The 9,021-nt window shown below is 35.1% G+C and overlaps 1 protein-coding gene across 1 annotated transcript in view; it reads right to left on the bottom strand.

Moving 5' to 3' along the window:
* Positions 1–8,412: 8,412 nt before the first annotated feature.
* Positions 8,413–9,021, bottom strand: part of slc4a3 (solute carrier family 4 member 3) — a 72,534-nt gene continuing 71,925 nt past the window's right edge. Inside the window, exon 24 of the mRNA XM_046843287.1 lies at positions 8,413–9,021. This exon is cut by the window's right edge and continues 2,520 nt beyond it. The gene's annotated coding sequence lies outside the window, so the exon portion shown is untranslated.

Here is a 9,021-nt window from a genome sequence, read left to right as displayed (position 1 = left end):
TAAATAAAACAGACGAGCATCAGCATCTTTTTTCCACCAAGCACCAGGTGTTTACCGTAAAACCTTGTATATACAGGCACTCCGGTTTCAACCGCAGCTGTCTTGACTGCAGTCATAAAGTCTGGTGAGAGATAAACATTATGGTTGATTATGTCTATGGGCAAACTTTGAGCATCCTCTTCAGATGCTTTGAGGTCAGTTGAGAAGCAACAGTCATTGTTGATTGAGTTGGGTTGGGTTGGAACGCTGTTTTTTTCCACATGAACTACATGTTGAATTTGGCAACTGAAGATAAGCTATGTGAGAGGTTAAAAGCAAACTTTTTCTACAACTACCAAAGCCTACTATAATTTGGCGTCCTTATAACTGATTACAGTACAACAATGTTAGGATATCTATTAATTTAGCGAATTCTTGCTATGTAAAGCGCACACACACATACACACACACACACACACACACACACACACACACACACACACACACACACAAAGTGCATGAAAGAATTACAGTGAAATGTGAATGGTCTGTTTGTAATTAATCAAAGTAACTGACAGAGTTTGTGTGTGTGTGTGTGTGGGGGCACATTGTGGAATAGGGGATGTTAGGAAAGTTCACCATGATTTTTAACCCAGCTGTCCATGTGTCTTATCTATTGACAACCCTGAACCCCGAAATGTTTTCTCCTTCATTAGAGACTGCATGATGGTACTGTACATCCATTATTAATAAAACAGGGAGGGCTTTTTTTTACAGTTCACATGGGAATGACAAGAGACTACAACATTCCTAAGGAAAAAAAGGGATTAACACACAGGGACATGGGAAAGGAAGCAGGGACATGGGAAAAGTCCAGCAGCTCAGGGCTGGTAATTGCGACAGCTAGTTTCATTTCCATTGATAACAACAGACTGCCAGAGGGCTTACTAAAGGGCTCCAGCAACAGCAAGAATCTCTTTGGTATTACTTTGCACACACAATCTTCCTTTTTTTCAATTTTTTTATAGGTGATATGAAGTAAGAATACATCCAAAACCAAGGTAAGAAAAGTACATCAGTTCAAATTTGTTCTGTTTTGTAAAAAAAAAAAAAAAAAAAAAACCTTTTTTTGTAAGATTGACGTGTTTAATGACTGTAATTCTATAACTCTAGTTATTTATTGCATGAATGTGTTTTAAATTACAGCTCCTCCCTTTTATAATGTGACATAAAACCACAAGTCTGGATTTAAGCTGACTAAGAGGAACTGGATGAGAAACACGTGTTCCATTTTGAGAATTGATTTATTTGATTTCTTTTTGCAAAAATATTCTTTTTTTCAAAGTTTTACAAGTTTGTTTGTCATTTATCAAGTCATAATTTCCTTACACAGAAATGTGTTTTAGAAATGTTTCATGTTGCCCCACAGCTGGTCTTGTAGACAAACATCATCCTGACGAATATATATATATATATATATATATACATACAGTAAGACTTAAATTTATGTCCAACTCGTATGGTTTTAAACTTACATTTAGTTTCAGATCATAATTGCTGCACATTCTAAGAAGCTTATGTTAGTGTAGAACAAAAGAGACACATCTCAACAACAGAACAACATTTTCTTTCTCTTTCTGGTAAAATGTGATTTAGTTGTTATATAGTTATATATATATTACAGAGAAGTTTTTAGATTTCAGTGGGTGCTGTTTAGCTCAGGTAACTGCAAAATTCCTGCATGTATCTATTTAAAGTCTTTAGTATTCTATTCAAGGACATTCTAATGCTTTACTTTAAATAAATACAGATTCATCCATTTGTAATTTCATCTCTACAAGCATTGAGCTTTTAGCAAAAGAATTGGTCAGAAAACTAGCAATGAATGAAAACGAATGCACTTCGGAGAGCTCCTGTGACACAATTTGCTTGTCTACTTGTAAACCGTTTAATGGAAAAATGAGACAGTAAAATTCAGTTCTGTTGTCTTCTTGTGAACAATAAATCAAGATGTTTGAGAAAAAAATTAACACAAAAAAACACATGTCTGGATGAAAATGTTCTTGAATGTTTTTTTTAGTTTGTTTTTCTCTCAAAATATTACTCATTATTTGGTTATCTGCCCTACCTAGCACAGCCTATCCAGGGCCTGATAACAAACTCATGGACAGTACTTGATTTATACCGATTTAGATTGATTTAAAATATAATCATTTTAATTTTTTTGGTCAGGAGTGTTTCATATGATTACTAGTGTTACATCAATTCTTTTTTATTAAAAATGTATTAAGTAATGAATAAAAATAATGTTAGAGTGTACTTTTCCTCACCCCATGATCTTCAGGAATAAATATAAAGGTTTAAGGTTTACCTTAAACAAAGAAAGTGAACAAAAATTATATTCAAATGTACTAGCAAAACCTCTTCTAGTACAGTTTGTATGTGCTTTTTTAAACAACCTTTTAAACATTCAGATCAAAACATCAAATAAAATCAATATTTGGTGAGACGACACTTACAAAAACAGCATCAATTCTTCCAGGAACACTTGCACACAGTTTTTGATGTCTCTTCATGTAATCCCAGATATGTTGAGATCAGGGCTCTTTTGGGTCCAAACCATCACTTGTTATTCTCTAAACTTAAGTTAGTTCTTAATAGCTGTATGTTTGGGGTCTTTGTCCTGCTGCAGAATAAATTTGGTGCCAGTTGATGCCTCCCTGATTGTATTGCATGATGGAGTAGTGTCTGCCTGTATTTCTCCTGTAATCCATCTCTCTCAGCTCCTATGTTATCCTGCATAGTTAAGTCGCTTAGCTTTGATTCCATGTTGGAGGTGTGGATTTTTGCCTATAATTCTTCCATGAAGACCAATTCTGGCTAGAATTCTCCAAAGAGTAGATGTGTGTTTGCCAGTTCTTTTGCTAATGGTAATATTGGACATCTTCCGAAGTCAAAGAGAAGTAAGCATGCTATGACTTTCATTTACCATTTATTTGTGCTTCTTCCAAAATAGCTTGAACAGCATATCTTGAAATCTTAGTCTGCTATTAAATCTTTGCCTTGGAGAGACCTTGCTGATGCAGTATAACTACCTGTGCTCAGTCTTGTAATGGTGTATGACCTGTAACATGAAACTTCCACAACCTCACATTAGTAGCAGGGTTTGACTGTTCCTCAATAAGTTTTAAGCCTTCTACACCACTGTTTCTGTTTCATTTCATGACTGGGTTTCAGCCTACATATAAAATTGATGATCTTTAGCTCCAGCTTGGTATAACTGGTTAATCATACACCTGACTCTGATCCTAAAAAAATCCTCGAATTTGTGCAAGTGTAAGAATTGTAAGGCAAAAGATAGTCACACCAAATAATGATTTGATTTAGATTATTTTTTCTTTTTGTTTACTTTGCATTTTATTAAAAATTAACAAATATATACAGTGAGGAAAATAAGTATTTGAACACCCTGCTATTTTGTAAGTTCTCCCAATTAGAAATCATGGAGCGGTCTGAAATTGTCATTGTAGGTGCATGTAAACTGTGGGAGACATAATCTAAAAAATAAATCCAGAAATCACAATATATGATTTTTAAACTATTTATTTGTATGATACAGCTGCAAACAAGTATTTAAACACCTGTCTATCAGCTAGAATTCTGACCCTCAAAGACCGGGCATGTCCAGGCATGTCTTAAGTTTGCCAATGACCATTTGGATGATGCAGGGGAGTCATGGGAGAAAGTCATGTGGTCAGATGAGACCAAAATAGAACTTTTGGGTCATAATTCCACTAAACGTGTTTGGAGGAAGAAGAATGATGAGTACCATCCCAAGAACACCATCCCTACTGTGAAGCATGGGGGTGGTATCATCATGCTTTGGGGGTGTTTTTCTGCACATGGGACAGGGCGACTGCACTGTATTAAGGAGAGGATGACCGGGGCCATGTATTGCGAGATTTTGGGGAACAACCTCCTTCCCTCAGTTAGAGCATTGAAGATGGGTCGAGGCTGGGTCTTCCAGCATGACAATGACCAAGCACACAGCCAGGATAACCAAGGAGTGGCTCTGTAAGAAGCATATCAAGGTTCTGGCATGGCCTAGCCAGTCTCCAGACCTAAACCCAATAGAGAATCTTTGGAGGGAGCTCAAACTCCGTGTTTCTCAGCGACAGGCCAGAAACCTGACTGATCTAGAGAAGATCTGTGTGGAGGAGTGGGCCAAAATCCCTCCTGCAGTGTGTGCAAACCTGGTGAAAAACTACAGGAAATGTTTGACCTCTGTAATTGCAAACAAAGGCTACTGTACCAAATATTAACATTGACGTTCTTATGTGTTCAAATACTTATTTGCAGCTGTATCAAACAAATAAATAGTTAAAAAATCATACATTGTGATTTCTGGATTTTTTTTTAGATTATGTCTCTCACAGTGGACATGCACCTACGATGACAATTTCAGACCCCTCCATGATTTCTAAGTGGGAGAACTTGCAAAATAGCAGGGTGTTCAAATACTTATTTTTCTCACTGTATATATATATATATATATATATATATATATATATATATATATATATATATATATATATATATATATATATATATATATAAATATATTATATATATGTATAAATATATTATATAAAAACATTATTTGAACATAATACCGAAAGCATCAAAGCTATATAAAAACATAAGAAATTATGTAGTAAAAAAATTGTGTTAAACAACCCAGAATATGTTTAATATTTTACATTAACTTTAGATGACATTTAGATGTGACATTTCTTGCCTTCTTTATGTGCTTTAGATCATCAATTGCCTTGTGCAGAGGAAAGGGTGAGTACAGAGTATATGTCAATATTAGAGCTGCTACAGTTACTGTACAAATACATATTGTGGCAAGAAACACTAATTTAAAGAGAAAAGACCATTCATCATCAATTTAAGAAATAATGGTCAGTTAAACTTGCTATAATGAAACAGGCTCTCATGAAGACTATCCCAGGAGAGGAAGACCAAGAGCTACCTCTGCTGAAGAGGCTACGTTTATTAATATTGCCAGCCCCAGAAACCGCCAATTTAAATGATTTTGTGAGTTCAAGTGGCAGACATATTTTAATATCCACTGTTCAGAGAAGACTGCATGATTCAGATCTCCATCATTGAATTGCGGCAAAGAAACACAAACAATGGACATTAGATAATTGGAAAAATGTCTTTGGTCTGATGAGTTCAAATTTGATATTTTGATTCTAACCGTTATGTCTTTGCTAGATGCAAAGAAGGTGAACAGACGGTTCCAAAATGTGTGGATTCCACTGTGAACCATGGAGGAGGTGTCATGGTGTGGGGTTGCTTTGCTGGTGAAACTGTTGGTAATTTAGTTAAAATTGAGGGCACACTTAAACAGCATAACATACCATCCTTATGTTTTCCATAAGGACAATGTCCCCAAACACACCCCTAGGTTATGTAAGCGCTATTTGTTTAAGAAGGCGAGTGATAGAATGCTGCATCAGATGACCTTGTCTTCACAATCATCCAATCTAAATCCAGTTGAGATGGTACTTTCATAGTTTGGATGAACTCAGTTTTAATGTACAATGTTGAAAAAAACACGAAAGGAGAAGGTGTGTCCAAACATTTGACTGGTACTGTGTGTGTGTGTGTGTCTGTGTGTGTGTATATATATATATATATATATATATATATATATATATATATATATATATATATATATATATATATATATATATATATATATTAGTTACAGAAGCTGTTTTTCCATTAGTATTTGCTCAAGAGTAAGTACACATCTACCCATTGACAATAAAAGTCAGGCATATCCAGGAAGTATAAATCATAAGATGTGGGAGTCTAATCAAATGCACAGTCACCAGGAAGCTCTTGAAACATGATGAGGTACACTGCTGGAAAAAGCTCATAAAGATGTCAGGACAATGCAGATAACACATCCGTATTTCCCTTCAGAAAGCCCATTCTTGCAATTTTCTCTGTTCTGTATAATGATATGCCCTGGCAACTATAATATTGTGAGGTCAAATCTCAGAGCCCTTGAATAAGGCATTTTAACCCCTAGCTACTTAGTCGTATGCATGGATTTAATTCTCACTTAATAAATTATGGATGAAAGGATTTAGCAAGCAAACAAAAGGAAATACATTACTGCTTACACTTACCTCACCACCTGAGCATGTGCTGTGAGAAAAAGCAATGTCACAATAATATCTGCAACTGTTCAAATGTCAAATTCTTCTTCTTTTCTTCTTCTTCTTCTTCTTCTTCTTCTCGTAACTAGACAAAAAGCGTGGAGACATGGCACACATCATGACCTCGCTGATCTCAACCACATTAATCATATACTTAGCATTTGCAGGTAATCACAAACACACACTGGAAAAAGTCAATAGTGACAAGATGAGTTCCAAGAGAAGTATCAGCTCTTTGAATATATTCACTCTAAGCAGTGTTTCTGTTGTATGCCTTCATGCCATCGAAAAAATAATTGAAAACAAACTTCTATTGTTGGCCACAATGAGCATCATGCTGGACTGAACTTTGTTTTTCCCACTCTTCCCTTCATATGTGAAGGACCAGTATTTATGCAAAACTACTTTGTTTATAGAGGAAATTGCCTTTTACAGACATTAAATCTAAGGCGGACTATAATTTATTGCTTTATCTAATGGAGGTTGGTTTTTTTGCTGTTGTTGTAGTTGTTTCTGCAGTGCACCAGGAACATTTTCTTATTGATTTTCTTATTTTTTCAGTGCTTGATGGGTTGGATGCTTTGTCCTGTGACAGGGTGGCGTTCGAATACGGAGTGTACAACATCTGTGTACCTAGGTACAAAAAAGCCATGGAGGGCATCAACTACAATGAAGTGTGCCCATGGCCTACCACTCGAAGGTGTGTGTATTGTGTATACATTTTACTTTAAGCTACAGAACATCTATTGTGTTTCCAGATTTAGCAATGCATTACTGTTATAAGTATCAAGATTTAGCCATTGTTTGTCATAGTTACTCAAAAATTCATAATATTTACTGATTTTAAATGCTTTATGGCTAGAGCCACAGAGCAGCAGATAGTGATGCCACCCCTCAGCTCCAGGGTCACCTGGACAGAAAAGAATGGTCTTGTTAAAATTGCCTTGCAATATTTAATAGACTAGTGTCCAATTGCTTAGTATTTCCACTTCACATTCGATCCATCTCCATCCTGACCTTGTACTGTAGATAACAGAATTGATGAATGAATGAGTCATGAAAAATCACTGACTTTTAGATGAGGTTTAATTGGAGTTTTAGAACGAATAATCTACACCAGAGTGGAAATCATAGTCTACATATACAGCAGGGCTCCATATGACCTATGGCCTGCTGTTATGGGAAATTCATAGCTTTCAGCTTCCCAGGAGTGTGTTTTGAATAACCATAACACCACTGGGAATTTTTTAAAATGTTCTTAAGACATTTTTTCCTTTTTAAGACGGAATAATTTTAGCGCTGATGTGGATTCTGGGTAGCTACATTAATAGATACCTAATTAATAGAAATACTGTCATTAAAACATGGTCCTAATCATTTTGATGTCTGGATGTGTGCATGGCAGCGACAGACATTTAGATCAGCACAGAGAACTAGTATGTGCTAAATCTCCCTAATTCTGCTGTCTTTGTGCCTTCAGCTACTACTCTAACTTGAGCTACTGTATTGAATACATGGTTAATATCACAAAGTGCATTGAGCCCTCTCTGAAGAACGTGATCTTTTTGGACCTCCACCACATATTTTTTCCGCTGCGGCTTCCTGAAGGACCCGGGTAGATCTACGCTGCTGTTGTTTATACTGCCCAGCATTATCTTTACTTTTCTTATCCCCTTTTTCTGTCATTTTATCACCACCATAGAAGGCAGTGTCTAAGATTGACTCACATTGCTTTAAAGGCTTACTCACTATACAGCATTTAACCAACTACTTATTTCTTTGCTTGTTGTGTGTATATGTATATATGTTTCAAGATAAAAATATTTTAGCATCAATTACTTTTTTAATTTCTGGTAAACTCCAGTTCCACATATAAACTCTTTACCACTAGTTTCTGACTGTTAAACTGTTTATTTTTACATGTTTTATGAGTTTTTCTGCCAAGATTTCACATCCGCATATTCACTGGGTAATTCTGAGGTAAACAATTTTGAATTATTTAATAATTTCAAAATATAGCACAGATTCTTAACTTCTCTGGATATTTACTAGACTGATAGACATCCTTTCAAAATAAATTTCCTCAGTAGGTGTTTTTACGAATGGTACTTAAAAACCATGTTGTTCTTTTTGTTATTTCTATACACGAAAGACACAAGTTACACAAACACAAAATTACACATATAAATCAATGTATGTTGAAACACATCATAAATATTTATTTTCAGACAAAAAAATAACTTTGTTTTACAGTGGTTTGAAAACATTTTTGTACAGTAAGTCATTTCTACTGCTATTAAAATATCCACATAACATCATTATCTCAGTATTCAGTATTGCTAAAGCTAGAGTAATACATTACTTATCATAAGAATTTGTTTGCCTTTTGTTTTTAACAAACTATATCTCTTACTATAGTAACAACAGAGCAACACTGAGTTATACAAGTTGTCTGTTTGGGACTGATAACAATCAGAGATGAATTAAAGACATTGAGTTAACTTGACACATGGGCGATGATTGTATGAAAAGCACACATTTCTACATTATATGCATTACAATCGAAAATAATGGAAACTTGCAGGTCATATTTATGGGTTCAACAATATTTTTTTTTTATGTCAATTTTGCAAACAACTAAAATATTTTACTGGTGTGTAGTCATGTACTGTCATGTCAATCGGAAAAAACCTTTAAAGTCATTGTCTTAGCTGAGAGCAGTCTCTTATACTAACCACATGTCAGTAGTTTACAAATGCATCTGATTCAGATAATGAAGCTTTATGAAGCAATTGATTGTTAG

This window comes from Silurus meridionalis, chromosome 3 (genome assembly GCF_014805685.1).
Source record: "Silurus meridionalis isolate SWU-2019-XX chromosome 3, ASM1480568v1, whole genome shotgun sequence".
Lineage (NCBI taxonomy): Eukaryota > Metazoa > Chordata > Actinopteri > Siluriformes > Siluridae > Silurus > Silurus meridionalis.
Note: the sequence above shows the minus strand (reverse complement) of the source record. Positions and strands in the feature narration are given on the sequence as shown.